Source organism: Aythya ferina (assembly GCF_964211825.1).
Source record: "Aythya ferina genome assembly, chromosome: 12".
In the NCBI taxonomy this organism is placed as follows: Eukaryota; Metazoa; Chordata; class Aves; order Anseriformes; family Anatidae; genus Aythya; species Aythya ferina.
In genome coordinates this window covers 9,337,794-9,352,925 of record NC_140308.1, presented here as the reverse complement: position 1 = coordinate 9,352,925, position 15,132 = coordinate 9,337,794, and the positions used below count along the sequence as shown (strand labels likewise).

General features: G+C 43.1%; 1 protein-coding gene and 1 long non-coding RNA gene across 3 annotated transcripts in view; one reads left to right on the top strand and one right to left on the bottom strand.

Moving 5' to 3' along the window:
* The window catches only part of CDH5 (cadherin 5), a 31,138-nt gene extending 28,153 nt beyond the window's left edge, over positions 1–2,985 (bottom strand). Inside the window, exon 1 of one of the 2 annotated variants that reach the window (XM_084533760.1) lies at positions 2,806–2,985. The gene's annotated coding sequence lies outside the window, so the exon portion shown is untranslated. The remainder of the gene's footprint in view (positions 1–2,805) is intronic. The other variant, XM_084533761.1, reaches the window with a different exon arrangement.
* LOC311443513 overlaps positions 1–15,132 on the top strand; it is a 136,983-nt gene that overhangs the window by 21,064 nt on the left and 100,787 nt on the right. The gene's annotated exons all lie outside the window — the stretch shown is intronic.

Below are 15,132 nucleotides of genomic sequence, written 5' to 3'. Positions count from 1 at the left end.
CAGGATCTTGGGAAATTTTTATTGAACTTTTTGTATTTTGAGACCAGACTCATTGCAAGATTTAGGAGGCAGGTGGAAGGGGTATGGTGAGTGATGTGCATTGATTTTGCACATCGTCATTCCTGGCATTAGCCCTGCTGGTGGGTTTCCTGGGCCTGCAGTGGGGCCGGTCCTGGATCCCTTATGGCATGGCTGAGGACAAGCCCTGAGCAGGACGTCTGCCAGGTTCTTGCTATCCAGCTGGGGATGCACTAAGGTCTGCTCTCCTAATCCAAATTCTGATCAGCTTTAAAAGGGGTGTGTGGGGAATTTTTACACAACTTTTAGCATAGCGACTGTGAGCTGGTCATCTCTCTCTTTGTCCTAGCAAAGCTCCAGTTTACACAAATAATCACTCTTTGATGCCTTCTAAAGTAGAAGGGAAATCAGTGTATCAGTGGGAAGCTGGAGGGGGTTTTTGATTTGTAAACATCCAAGGATAACAAATGGAAAGGCAGTGATTTAAAAAGAATTCACCAAAACATTTTTGTTTTCAACACATTTCTCACAAATACAGAACCTCTTATTTTTTCTTTGGTACTAACACTTAAGCCTCTGAATTAAACTTCTAGAACCTGAGTAAAAACAGAATTATGGACAAGTGACAAAAATAAGCACTAAGATCACTTACAAAAAGCTCAGTTGCTAGAAATAATTCTCTATTCTGTGAACCTCTGCCTTCTTAGAAAATACAAAATATTATCTGGACAGATACAACAAGCTTGTAGTTCTGTAAACATGTAACCAGACCAAAATAAAATGAAGTTTTTCCATTTTCCATTTGAAATATTAATTAAAACACTGATTTGTGGATATGCAGTGCAATCCTTTGTTCCATACAGCTGTAAGTCAGGGGAGCCTCTAAACCATAACCAGGGATTTTCACCTATATCCTGTTTTCAGCTGTTTCATTCAACAGAGGCAGGATATGAAACAAACCCGTCTTTTCTTTTGGCAGCAAACCCGTTAACTGTTTAGGTGGAACCTCCTTTGTCTGAGCTCTCTCTTTAGCAGTGAGCCCAGGGGATAGCTCTGTGCAAGCTACAGGTTACTGAATGGCACAGAGCTGCCTCATGGCTTACTTTCAGAGTCAGCATTTGCTTTAAAATGTTTAAGAAACAGTTTTATGATCTTAACGTTAAAGAGCAAGGCACTGGGAAGTATTTCTTAGTGCAGCGCAGCTCTAGCACTCTGAAAAATAAACCTGGTTCATGGACAAAGCAGGAATGATTTGTCGAGATTATCTTTTCCTTTTGTTTCATTTGTTGTCTTGTTTGTAAGTTCACATACAGTTCTCTAGTTACTGTACTAGTCTAAGGCTTTCGTATGCTAAATTAAAACTTTGTCCCTTTCTCCGGATGGTCACTTTTTTTTTTTAATATTTTTTTAATTTTTTTTATGGCTGAGAAGTAACTCCTGGAGATACCTCAGATGAATTGCAAGTCAGCATTTCTGTGACATGTTTCTGGTATATTGGCTGTTGTTGCAAGGCACAAATTAACCTGAGATGAGAACCTTTTGTAAATCATTGGAGTATCCTTGCTTTTGTCTAATATTTTTTTCCTACAAACATTTATAACACCTTCTGCTTTCACAAATGCTGATACGATGATTTATAATAAATGGAAGCAGGAACGCATTGATTAACTACACCTTCATTAACTACAGTAGCAACCAACTTTCAGTGCTTTCAATAGCAGAAAATGAACAGATTTTCTCACAGAAATTCATCTTCTTCCATATCTTTTTTCCTTGCATTTCTTTCCTTCCTTTATCTTTATTACAGCGTGACAACCGGCGCTGTAAGGTGCTGTGTGCACTGACAGCCCTGCTACTGCGGACTAGAATTCTTACACAAAAAGCAGTATCAGTTCATCTCTTATGCATAAATGCTTGGTCTCTGCAAGCTGTACAGCAAACTTGTTAGCTCAGGGGCTTGCTACACTGTCTGTAGGAAAAGATAAAAACCTTTTCAACCAAATTTTTGCGTCAAGCCACCATTTGTGAAATACCTTGTCAGAAAAAAATGGTTTGTTTTGGACCTCTGAGCTCAAGAAACTTTTAAAGGAAGCAAACAGGGGCTGTAAAACCTGGTAGTCTAAGGTTGAGACTTGAAGAGAGCAAGACACTGAGGTGTTTATATAAACTCTCCCTATAAGCCCTAAGCACCTCTCTTAGCAAGCGCGCTGTGCCAAAGTTGGCTGGTCTGTGTGGTGGCTTTCACCTCTTCTTGGCATTTTAATGATCAAGTCAAAGCGCCATTTAAACACCAAGGGCAACCCTCGTTTGATGGAACGTACCGTGTTAAATCTGAGCCCAGCGTACACCTGCGCGCTACAAACTGTACCAAGCCTGTAACTCTCCACACAGCAGGTGAAATCATCTCATAAACGGTTTACAGGTGCAATTTGCAATGTAATTTCTGTCTTTTTTCCATATTGAATGAACATGGGCAACATAATCTAAATATTACAGAACAGAACTACAAAGAAGCGATCCGGGACCATTGTGCTATAGCCCAGGAAGTTTAGAAGTTTTCCTCTGCCAGCGTAAACCGGGAACAGCTCTGCTGTTGCCTATGCTTAATTTGGTTTATATGATAGCAGTATTAGGCCCAAAGGCTGGTGTGGATAGGTATTAAATTCATAGCCAGTCCACTGTTACTACTTAAATTCTTTAAAACGTTAGAGGCATTTTTGGTGGAGATAAGAAATCTTTACAGTTAACTTCACAGCTGAAGGACAGCAAATACTGTTTATTCCTTACCTGAGTCAGAGTTGGTGGAGCTTCAGTTTGTTCCCAAATGAGGCAAACTAAAATCAACAGTATCCCGAAATGTTAAGCAGGACAAAGAAAGTGAAGAACAAACAGAAAAATCCACTTCTCTTTTCGTTGAGCAATACTGGGAGTGTTCACAATCCAATCTCCAAGGTTTTCCATCTGGGAGTCAGCCTTTTCCCATCCTGCATCCCGGCATCCTGTTATTGTTCCAAGTCTTAGTAATTCAGAGAGAAAAGGGAGTGGAGGAAACAAGATAAAGTTAGCCTTATTATTGCTATACCGACTTATTTGTTGCTGCCTCTGATGAGGTAGCTGAATTAAAGGAAATTGGCTTTAGGAGAGACACAAAAGTCAGTAAGTTATTTAGTGTCATTTTGTAAAGAATGTTAGAAATTATCAAAAATGTTACCTTAAATAGTGCCTGATATTTGACCAGCATGGGCTATGCCTGTTTTGCACAAATGTGATATTTTAAAGTCATTTGGAGATGTCCTTTCCGTAAGGATTTTTGTATCCACAAGCAGAAGAGCTGAAGCCCACATGTGAATGAGACGAAGGTTCTTGTAAGATCCACCAATGCTGAACGTGAAAATGAAATTTAACACTGTTTTTCCCAGGTAAAATTGTGGCGCCAGATGCAGGACAGTGTGGGTGGGCCTTGCAGAAGGAGAAAGTGTTTGAATCATCCTGATCACGGTTGGTTTATGCCTCTAGACCACTCAGGCCAGTCAGGAAGGACAGATGCAGTGTTTGCGTTCCGTTACTGAAGCTGACAGTTTCAAGCTGTGCAGTTCACAGACACAGGGAAGCTCTCCAGAACCTCAGTATTAGAGACCTCAGAGTCTGTAATACTGTCACTTGCATGAGGCTTTGGTTAGGATATTGCTCAGTGAGGCCAATCTGGTGATCCCGTGGGCTGCCTTACAGCCTAGCCTGAGCACCCAAAGCCTGTGGGTTGGGGTGCCTCCTTTTGCTCCACCTGCTGTTGCCTGACCCCTGCCTGCGTGTTAAAACCGAGCACAAAGGTGTGCCTCTGGCATGGTACAGTACAAGTGAAAGAGGATTATTTATTTTTTTTTTAGTATATAACACAGAAATCTAAGAAATGTGGGACTTAGCTCAAAACCCACTTGTATTTTTTAAGCAGTTACAATAAAAGTAGGCAAATGTTCAGCGTATCTTAAGTAGGACTTTAAATAATAATGATCCATGGTTAAATATTCTCTTGCTCCTATTTGTCATCACATCCCAGCACAGGTGATAGGATTGATTTCCTAGCTTTCTAGAAGGCTGAGGTTGGTTTTATTATTTCACATTTTTATGATGTACAGCAGCAGAGATGAATGGCGTTTTAAAAATTTTGATACATTAGTTATTCAGAAAAGTTAAGCAACTAATGAGAAGACATTTTTCAACGTCTTATTTAAGGAGACCAACTAGAATTAAGATCCCTTACAAGAAAATAAGCCGTTCCTATTTCACTGCTGAGAGAAGAGCAGGGAGGATGCTGATAGGGGTTTTCCAGGGAACTGCAGCTATCTGGTCAGGATGTAGCTCAATGATAAAGTGGTACCCACAGCAGACAGCTGTCCCAGATATGATTTACTTTTGCAAATGACTTCAACTGTATTTACAACCGTTGCATAGCCTTTGATGTTTGTATCTGGGACTTGGGAGTAAGCATGCTGTTTAGCTAATCTAAACAAAGGATGAGGATAAGAGAGCCCTTCATGTCCATTACCCAAAGAAAGAAAGGGGAAAAGCGCTATGTTTTCTGTGCATGCCCTGAGGCAGCAGGCCTAGATTATCAAGGTTTGTTTTGATGCCTACTAAATAAGCTTTGTTTTAGGTAACTTGTTTTATCACTAGTGAAAAGTTCAAGGAAAAGAATGAGAATGCTTCTGAAGGCATTTTCAGCATGCTCTGTTTCAGAGCTCAGTAGAGTAACTGAAAACCATGAGCTCTAAGGAAGATAATTTCATTTAAATTTTAGAAACCTTATGAAAATCTCAAAGTCTTCCATATTCTGTTTAACAAATTTCATCTGTACTGACCTGTTTCTTTGAAGTTTTTTTCTGGCTATAAAGAAATGTGCACTGAAATTTTATGGAATGAGCAACCTATCTTTGCATCCCTCTCAACAGAAGGCAGAGCTCCTAATGGTTCAAAGCGCCTCATTTCCTCTATTTAATCCCATGTATTGTAGGTACCGCGCTTTCTAGGTAGTGAATTTCATCAAGTTTTCAAAGCTGCTGACACAAAATACTAGCAAGGAGGTTTCCCTGTAGACTTTCAGACTTTTTATCATTACTATCAAATCGTAAGGCTTTGGAAAAAAAACAACTTGCTTTTGCAAGCAAGGAGGTAACGTTTTAAACAAAATACTGGGAACTTACATGAGTATTGATAACAGGAAATGTCCTGTGTATGATTAGACATCAGCAGGTGTATTTACCCTCTAGATTCCTCATTTTATATTTGAAATCTTATTTAATGGTAAAACTTCTGGAAGGCAAAGGAATGAGTAAAAAATGAAGAGCATCCTTAGCATGTAGGAACTTCCCACTACTCAGTGACTCGTGCTAGGGATGAGCAAAAGGAGGGAGAACTATTTACTCTCATTCCACAGCCTTAGTCTGCTGTTGTCAAGTTCCTGTTCCAAACACCACCAAGTCTTTTGCATTGTCTGTTCAGCACTGCTGTGCAACTTCTCGACCTCGTTATATCCATCCATTCCCACTGGCTCACTTGCTCTTTTTTTCCCAGAGTTGTTCTCACAGATGTTTGTTAGCTGCTTGTTTCCGAGTTTGTGGCACCTGGATTAGATGTGCCTGGTTCAGATCAGCAGCTCTTCCAAAGGTTTCTGTCTTAGCCTGGGTTACTTCGTGGCTGGTGTCTGAGCAATCTTGCAGACTGCTTATGCTAGGAGAGTTTAAAATAGTCTTTCCTTTATTGGATGGGGTGAACGTTAGCTTCGCTTTGGAGGTGCTTGTGCACAGTCTGAGTTTGACATTTCTGTGAATCTAAAGTAATAACTGTCATCTTGTAACTGCTGGAAGGAATAATGTGTTATATCGGGCAGAAACAGAGCCCTCATTGACTATGCTAAATCTATTACATTTGACTGTTCTTATTATACATGGATACCTGGGATTGGGTTAGGATAAATTAATGGAAGCGATAACGGCACACAATAAATGTGAGATTGAATCTTGCATCTTTTTTCAGAATTACGTTTTTTCTGCTGCTGAGATCAGTCAGGTGATCTGAAACTCAAATTTCATCCTGTTCTATGTAGCCAGCAAAGCAAGATGACCCTTAGGATAATAGCTTTTAGTTACATCTTGTTTCGGTTTTCCTCTGAAGTGCTTGTTTGTTGCCCCATCTGATTAATGGTCTGTGAAGTTTGCCTCAAAGAAGTAATGGATACTAAAGTTGTAGAAACAAGTTCATTGTGTTCCTAGCCAGCAGAAGTTCCAGCAAAGTTGGTAGAAAAGCCCATGCTTTCACTGGATTTTTTGTCATTGCAACTAACTGTAGTTACAGTGAAATTGCATCTGATAAATAAGCCCTTAATAAGCTGTTGTCAAAACTAAAGATAGCTATTGACACAGCTGCAGCTGATGTTTTGATTTGACTCTCACTGGAGGGGGGCTGTACAAGTGGCGACATGGCTGAAGAATACTTCTGCAGCGATTTGTAAGGTTCGACCTTGTAATTTGCCTTCCCAAAACCAGTGTGTTACAGGCACCCTGCAAGCGAAGGTCTGCCAAGAGTGGAAACTCAGCCACAACAATGTTACTTGTGTCCGTATTTTTATGACCAGCTAAGACCTGTGCTAGAAGGGAGCGCAGGCTTGCCGTCAGTTATAAAAATAAACCTGAAATGCTAATTCTGAACAGCTTAGATAATCATTGTAAGATCCCCTCCCATTTTAAACGTGCAGTTGTGTCTGACAGTTGTCTGAAGCCTCTCTGGAAGTAACACTGCTTAAAGTTTAAAACATAACAATTACTGCTCCATGTGGAAAGCTTAATCTCTGCAGAAAGTTGCCTTGTTATTTTTGGGACTTTTAATCAGGGCAGTGCTCTTAGTCACTTCCACAGGGTAAATGCTTTGCTTTTGTCACAGGCTGAGGTGCGTATCCTGCAGGGAGTCTGACTCAGCTTCCTTTCATCAGATTTGTTAAACAAAAGAATGTAGCTCCAATTATTTAATTTATTATTTATTTATTTAATATAAGGTGTATTAAAAAAAAAACAAACTGTTGAGGAATTTTAGTTGAGGCTGGGGGAATTTGATGTTTTTTTGGGGCCATGTGATAGCATTTCTTTTTAATGTTTTCCAGAATAGTGCTCTGGCTGTGCCATATGCATTTCATTAATCTCGAGCTCTCCTGGAAGGTCAAATCCCGTGCTCCTTAATCAGGCAAATCGCTCATCATATGAGAGACCTGTGGCTGCATGAAGACTGATGACTGCAGGACTTGAGTCTAATATGTTCAGTGGGGAATGGTTCCAAACTATCTTGTTTCCTTGTTTGGAAAAGACAGGAAAATAAAGATGGTAGAAAATACAGCCAAATTGTACTAAAAGTCTTCATAGCACTCTGAGCAGGAGCTGTAAAATGAAACTGCCTTACCATTGAACTGAAAGAAAGGAACAATAAATCCCTCTGATTAGTTCAATGAAAATGCAGTCCATAGGGATTTTAACAAACAGGCCTGCAGGCTAGCTGGGGCCCACTAACCTTGATTTGTGGTTTGGGTTTGAAGAACAGGTCTAATGCAGAAGTGTGAAGCTGGTCTGAAACTTTTCAGAAATTAATACTTTTATAAGCCTGGTTTCAGTGAAACTTTTTAACCCAAAGAACGTGTCTGCTTTCATTAGAAATGTTCTTTAAAAGTTACACAAACTTCTCCCACTTAAACAAAACTGATGGTAATAGTTACCTGCCATTCATCATCATAGCTGGTTGTTTCTAGAACCAGCCCAGCTTTCATCTCTGAGTGGTGATGCAAGTAGGAAGCCCATGTTTGGTGTAGAAGTTTCGCTCTGTTATCCCAGGTCTGATCTGAAACAGGTAACATCCATCTTCATTTCTGGTAAAGTGTGCGGTGCAAACTATGCGCATTGCATTTGTTTAAAAAAAAATCAACAGAACCAAACAGAGCCTCCAGCAGGGGATGGAGCGGTAGGGCTGAGGTGCTGCTGTGGCAGGAGAGGCTGGGTGGGCGGGGGCTTTGTTTAAGCCCTGCCTCGTGTTTCTCCACTCACTGTGCTCGTGTTCTGACAGTGTGCTGCAATTCGTCTCTCTGGAAGGGATGCAGTGTATCAGAAATAGGGAGCTGGAGAAAAACAGAGATATGGCCTCCTCTCTTTCCTTCCTACACTATTTACATAACTGATCTACGCATCCTGATGCTGCTTTTTCTGTGACGTTCTCCCCATTAATGGGGAGCTGAAATGTTTCACTGCAAGCTCCTGACTTCAGTGTGGGGTGATCAAGAGGAGTGGATCTCATCTCTGCGCTCAGCAGTGCTGGCTCGGTTGACTTGCTCTGAAGTTAAATGTCTGCCATGAATCTCTAAAACAAAAGAAGATTTTGGATAAACTTAAAAAAAAAAAAAAAAAGGTTGAAATAATGCTGATTTTCCTTTCAAAAAGACTTAAATCAAACTTTTCTGCCTCTTAGTGTTCTGCGAGAGCCTCAGAGGAGATAAAAAGTCAGATTACTGCTCGATCTGCAAGCTGTGTGCCAAATAAAAATTCCAGACATTGGAGAGATGTCATCCCAAAAGCTGCATCACACAAATAGCTCTGTGAAGCTGGGATTTATGAGGCTAATCAAGTGCAGAGTTTTATCTTGAGAGTAAGATTTCATAGCATTAGGGGTGAAAACAGCAGGGAACAAAGAAGAGTAGGTCACAGGCTTGGGGTTACTTTCAGGGTGACTTTGGGGTGCCATTTCACCTCTGTGTCTTTCCAGACCTCGATTCACCATACCCACTTGTAAACTTGCCAGAGCAGGAACGTGTCTCGCTGTGCTTTGTTCAGTTCCAGATGAGTCCTTGCGAATAAACAAGTTCCTGAAAGGGAAACCACGCTGTGTGTGTACAGGACATGAGCTGACCCATATCTTAAATGCTTTCCTCGATGCCCCTTGAAGTCTCTAGATTTCCCTTTTATTGTATTACATCGAACTTCTGGTGCTGCAATGATTTATTCTCTGTGCATGAAGTCGTGCCATTGACGCTAACATCTCCCACATCGGGTCACGGCCATGCCCTCATCTGCCCAGATTTGTCACGCAGGTGGCAGGAGCATCTTCAGCAGCACTGTGGCCTGGTAAGGAGCACAAACACACACAGACACACACACACACGCTGCCTCGCTGCTGTGGAGCCACGGCCCTGCTTGGTGCCCAGCGTGCCAGCCCCAGATGGCTGGCAGATCGCTCTTGGGGCCGGCCAGATCTCTCTGGCATACTCTCTCATGGAGAGGGAGGGAGGCTGCGGCGCCCTGCTTGCAGCACGCGAGGTGCCGGTGATGGGGTGGAGCAGCGCGAGGTGTGGGGTCTGGGCTCTGCTGCATCGCACAGACTGCGTGAGGATTCCCGGCCTCGTACGGCATGGATCAGATGGACCCACAGCTCACTCTGCTGCCACCATGTCCCCAAGGGCACAGGATTTCAGACTGAGGTTTTGTTTTGTTAAACTAGCGCATGGGAGAAGGGAAGTAGATACATGTGCTTTATATAAAAGCTGCTCATGAATCTGCCCACTGGGCTGAGCGCGTCTGAGCGCTTGCCAAAAGGAGGGTGGAGAGAGCTGCTCTGAAAGAATTCTTGCTAAGGGGTTTAAGTCTGGGAGCCAATGCACTAATGCCTTGTAAATTGGTTCAGTGACTTTTACTCATTTATATGCACTCCCTTTATTATAGCCCCAGACCCAGGCTGCCTTATTTTTGGCTTTGCTGCCAAACACTGTGCAAATGCAGATGGTTTAAGTGTATCACTGGCGATCCCCTATGTATTGTTCCTGTTCTGCAGTCTGCATTGTGCCTCTTTTAGCCACTGAGTGTATGTGTAAGAACTCCTAATGGCTTGGAAATCAGTCAGTATGGATTTTTTCCCCTATCCTGTTGAAACTGATCCATCCGTGTGGTGGCATCAGCAGCCAGTATTTTCCTTTATTTAAACACTAGAGGCCATTCTCAGCGGTGATGCTGGTCTCTGCAGTGAGGCTGCTGTGATGTGCGCTACTTTGAATTTAGCCTTTGCAATGGAATGTAAAATACTACGTCTCAGTCTTCTGCTAGAACTGATAAAATAATATCTAATTCTTAATAGAAGAAATATATTTATAATTGCATACAAAATCCTAGCTTCTGACAGCATAGGGGGAGCACAAATCTGTTGGAAGTTCAAGAATTTAGGTTTGGGTGTTTTTGGCAGAAAGAGGTACCCTGCAAACAGCTCAGGGAAACTAGTCACAGAGATTGAAGGGTCTGGTCTATTAAATGCCAAATTTCCGTGACTGTCATCTTTGCAATGCAGTGCAAAATTCATTTTTAATCTTCTGACTACCTTTGAATTACTCAGTTTATTAGTGCTGAGGTACGGGACGGGTGTCCCCAGTCACGTGCTAACATTGCTGGTTTGTAAGTATCTCATTGCAACTTCACTAACTGAGGGAGTGATGCAGGATGAAAAATGTGTAATGAATAATGAAAAGGCTCAAGCTTTAGGGATTAATGATTCATGCTGAAATATATCTGCCCTAGACAATTTTCTTTTGCTGATATTTCATCTTGAATGTACAAATGGTTGTGCCGTGCCCATCCCTGTGCACTTTAGCAGAGATTAAAAAGAGTAAGAGTTGCCCGGTAACATCCAAACAGAATCTCAAATGGAAGAATACAGGTATTTAAAGCACAACGGAAAATTGAAGGCATTTAAATCCATGCTTGGACTTCCCAGGATTTACATAAATTTTGGAAATTCAGAGAATCAGAAAATGAATGATTTTGTGGTATGTGAAGTTTGTGCATGAGCACTTACATTAGGGTCTGTCTGAGTGCACTCCTGAAAAAACATGCCTCTAAATCATTGTGTTAAGATCTATTTACAGTAAACAACAGGAAAGATAAATGGTCATGAATTGCTGGAAGTAGATTTGCAGCTATTTCGACTTGTCACCAGTTTAATGCATTATTTACAAATTATGCTGAATTAACCTTACAAATCTGGTTTTGAAAAGAATAAAACACTTGATTTTAAAAATAAAACAACATGCACACATCACCTTTTATGTATTATTTGCACTCTCAGTGCAATGTTTTTAAATGTGCTTCAAGTGTCTTGGAGCTGAAACGTCTAGTAATTAGTAATATTTGCATAACAGAGTAGCTCGCAGCCCCACCTGAAGCTGCTCGAGGTTACGGGAGAGCAGTGGCTCCAGCTTCACCCAGCAGGCTGGCTCCAAGCCTGACCTGCAGCCTTCTGGAGCCCGTGTGCTGGGGCTGTTCTGTGCTCCTGGTCTGAAGCACAGAACCCTCCGTGAAAGCGAGGATCTGGCACCTTCAAGTACTTGACTCAAGCAGCCAGATGTTACTAGCATGTTGATTTCTCACAGCTTTATTTGGCTTCGGCAAGACTGGGCTAAGATCTCATTAGAAAAACTTTCTCGTGATGCTTCCAGCGCTTCCTGCCCATGTTCAGGAGACAAAGGATCTGGCTTTCTTGAAGAATTTTGTTGTTTCCGCTTCTGCCCTTGGCCAGAGTCTGAAGGTGCACAGCGGCACAATGAAAAACGCCTTCTACGTGTTTCCTTCAAAGCCTCAGAAAGGTTGCTGTGGTGGGGGCTTGGATGGCAGACGAGCCATTTCCAGCTGTCCCTGAGGAGCGTTGTCACAGCCTGGCCTGCCACACAGGAAGAGTGCAGAGGTGTTCTGAAACGTAAGCACTAAACGGGAGCCAATTTTTGAAATCTGCCTCATCAGAAACAAAAAGGCACGCATGCAGATAGCAGGGAAGTGCAGTGCGTCAACACTCTGGAATGTGCTGCGGCTGCTGGTGACTCCTTGGTGGTGGCTTCCAGCTGGGGGGGCAGAGGTGTTGGGTGGCTCTGCTGGGAGCAGTCCTGTGGGACAAAGCTGCCCTCTTCGGCCCAGCACTGAAACAGAGAAGCTCATCTGTGGAATCACGGACTTTGCTTTGCACAAACACTCTGACTGTCACAGCAAAGATTTTCTGTCCTGTCTTATCCAGAGGGGAGGGGGGAAAGGTGTTACTATTGTCATTACAAAAAGTAGATTTCCTTTAAGACATGGGTCAAAGTCAGACTAAAGTGATGTGAACTTCAGAGAATGCTTTGAGAGTGGAACTGTATCAACCAGCAGGCTGAGATATTTAATATACTAGGTGAAAACCTGTAAAAAGAGAAGATTTCTCTGTGATGAATCAGTTTACTCTATTGGAGCAGATTATCTCTGACAATTATACAGGTGCAGATATAAGGGGCTTCTCCTGTGGCTACTTTTTAAACTCCTGTTTTTCACAGTTCTTGAATAAGAGTTGAAATGGTGGAATTACTTCTTTAGCAGTGATTGACCAGTTCAGGTGTCTTGGGCTATGTTTGAAACGATGCTGTGCTTTATTTTGACGTGACTGTCTGGAGGTAGAGAAAAGTGTGAAGAACAATGGTGGTCGTGGCGTTTAACTCTTCAGCGAGGTGTTTAATGCATCACAAATCAGGCAAATGAGAAATTTCAGGTTCTGATTTGGCTTTGCAGAGCAAGAGAGCAACTAGCACGTGAAAAAAGAGACTGCTGCACCACATGGCTTCGTTAATAAATATGAACAAATGTAGTTTGCAGCATAAATCTGTAAGGTTTGTGTGACCAAAAGAATTCAGTGACAGAGGAACCTTTGCTTCATTCTGCTTATTGCTGGAGGGTCAGAGACTTCCCTGCTTCTGCAGGAGGAGTTGTGCCTCTTATGCAGAGCAGCTTATTAGCTTGCCACCTTTATTGATAAGGTGCGGCCAGGAGCCTGGGGTGCTGGAGAGATTCCTCAGCTGGCCGCGGCGTGGCATGCTGCCTTGAAAGGAATTGCTGGGACTGAGCAGCTGGAGGTGGTGCTTGGGTGGTTGCAGATACTCCCCTCACAAAGCTGAGAATTTGTTTTTCTTTTGCTGTGTAGGGATCCTTCCCACCCCCTCCCATGCCAGCTGCCATGCTGCATTTCCTCCTTTTTCCCTGCTGGTCCAGATGTGCTCAGCATCCATGTCCTTTCCCTGTGCCACTCGGCCCGGCCATTATGCGCCCGTCTCCTGCTCCCTGCTGCAGCCTCCTCCAGTTCTGTCTCTTCCCCTGTGCCTGCTGCAGGGTGTTGGGTGCTGCTCTGCCCCTCGAGTCTGGGAGCAGCTGAAAGGAGCAGCCCCCCGCCTGCAATGCTGGGGAACCTAGGGAACCTGCTTTCCTGCTTTTGTGTTTGTTTTTTCCCAGCAACGATTTCCTAACCAATGCCAAAAGTATTTTCTGGGGTGACTGGATACACATGCCATAAGCCACCCTCCCACAGCGTGATGTAGGAGCTCGCACTGGTGCCGCGTGTTTCAGGGCTAAACCACCTCATTTTAGCTGCATCGATACCTCATCTACAAATGTGTGTGGCATCATAAAGCTAGGGTTGGATGTGCAGGGCAGTTTGCTGGTCAAGTTCATCCTGGTGTCTGGAGCAGGGCCCTGCTGGGCAGAGTGATGGGCAGGTGGCATTTTGGTTTGAAATCTTCAGGCAGACATGGCCACAAAGCGCTCCTTACTCTGCTTCTGCAAGGAGGTGAAGGCACTAGGGTAACTCCTTTATTGACTTACCCAGATGTAGCTTAATTAAGTTTTAAAATTGGCTTTATTTTAAATTCTTATGGCTGAATATAGATGAAGTCCCTAGAAACACATTTGTTTGTGAATGACTCAAATAGCTTACCAGTTTCCTAGATTTTGTGCAAATTGTGCCCTCTTTAAGGATGGCTTAGATTTTTTGTTCTAGATTCGGGTCCATGACCCACCGCTTTGGTACAGTACAAGTAATTACATCACGTTGGGAAGAATTGTCCCATTTCCCTTAATGGTGCTACTGGCATGGGTAAGGTGATCTGAATTTTGGCTGTACTACTGCAGGGTGACACAGCTTGCAAGTGTCTGTTTAAAGTGCTAAGAAATACAATAGCAATTTTGAGGACTTTTAGTACCATTTAAAATCAGATGTTGTGTTCATTTTCTTGAGAGCGGGAGCTGACTTTGGGTTTTAATTGGATTGGTGACATTCCTCTGTTTGTTACATGTATTACTGAACTGTAGGGCCAGCTACCTCCAGCTATATACATGAAGCAAACACAAAGTACTTCAGCAGCAGAAAGCCTTCACTGCTGCTGCTGCAAAGAGGCGTACAGGGGAAGGGCACGTACCGTGCTCTGCCTGTATTGTCAGGGGAGGCCTGCTTGCTGTCAAGGGTTTCTTCTTTCTCTGGTTTAACAATTGATGTAGGGATGTGTATGGCCACAGGATCCCTGAAGCTTGTGAAGTACTTGTGTTTTTACGAGAGCGGAATGGGGAATGTAGCAGAGGACCCAGTGGGCTCTCCAGCTCTTCCTCCCTCTGTCACAGAGAGAAACAGGGCTGGTGTTGCCAGGAGGTGCTGTGGAGTTCAAGCACCCCAGGCCAGTGTTCCCTGTGACATCCATTGCTTACTTATTGGACCACTTAGGATATTTCTCTCCTCCTTGGCTGCAAGAGGAGACTTTTATTGAAGAGAACGAACAAGTGATTCTTCAGCTCTCTGAAGGCATTCAGGGAAAGGTCGATATCGTGGTGCGAGGGGGAGATATGGTCTGGATGCCCAGCTGATGTCTGAAAGGATGCTGGAACACCAGTCCGCTTCAGTGTCTGAAGGACACTGCCTTGCACGTTTCCGCTAAAAAGAGAGGAAATGTGTTGGTGAAAGGAGAGGAGGCAAGAGAAGGGCTGTAGTTCAGGAGGGGGGTAACCAAAGACAAGTAGTTTGACGTGCATAGCAGGATGAACAGAACTGTAGTACTGAAGAACACTTTGATGAAGCAGCATACCCCCAAAACACCCCTGAACACATCTTTAGCTGTAAGAGATTATCCCGGAGATAAATATGAGGGTTACTTCAAGGATGTGGGCTTAGAGTGGAAAGGATGTGGCCCCAGCGGAGAGTAGGTGAGATGGAAGGTGAGGCTGCCACTGCTGAGCCTGTTGTGTAGCTGGGGATCATCTAGCGTCGTTG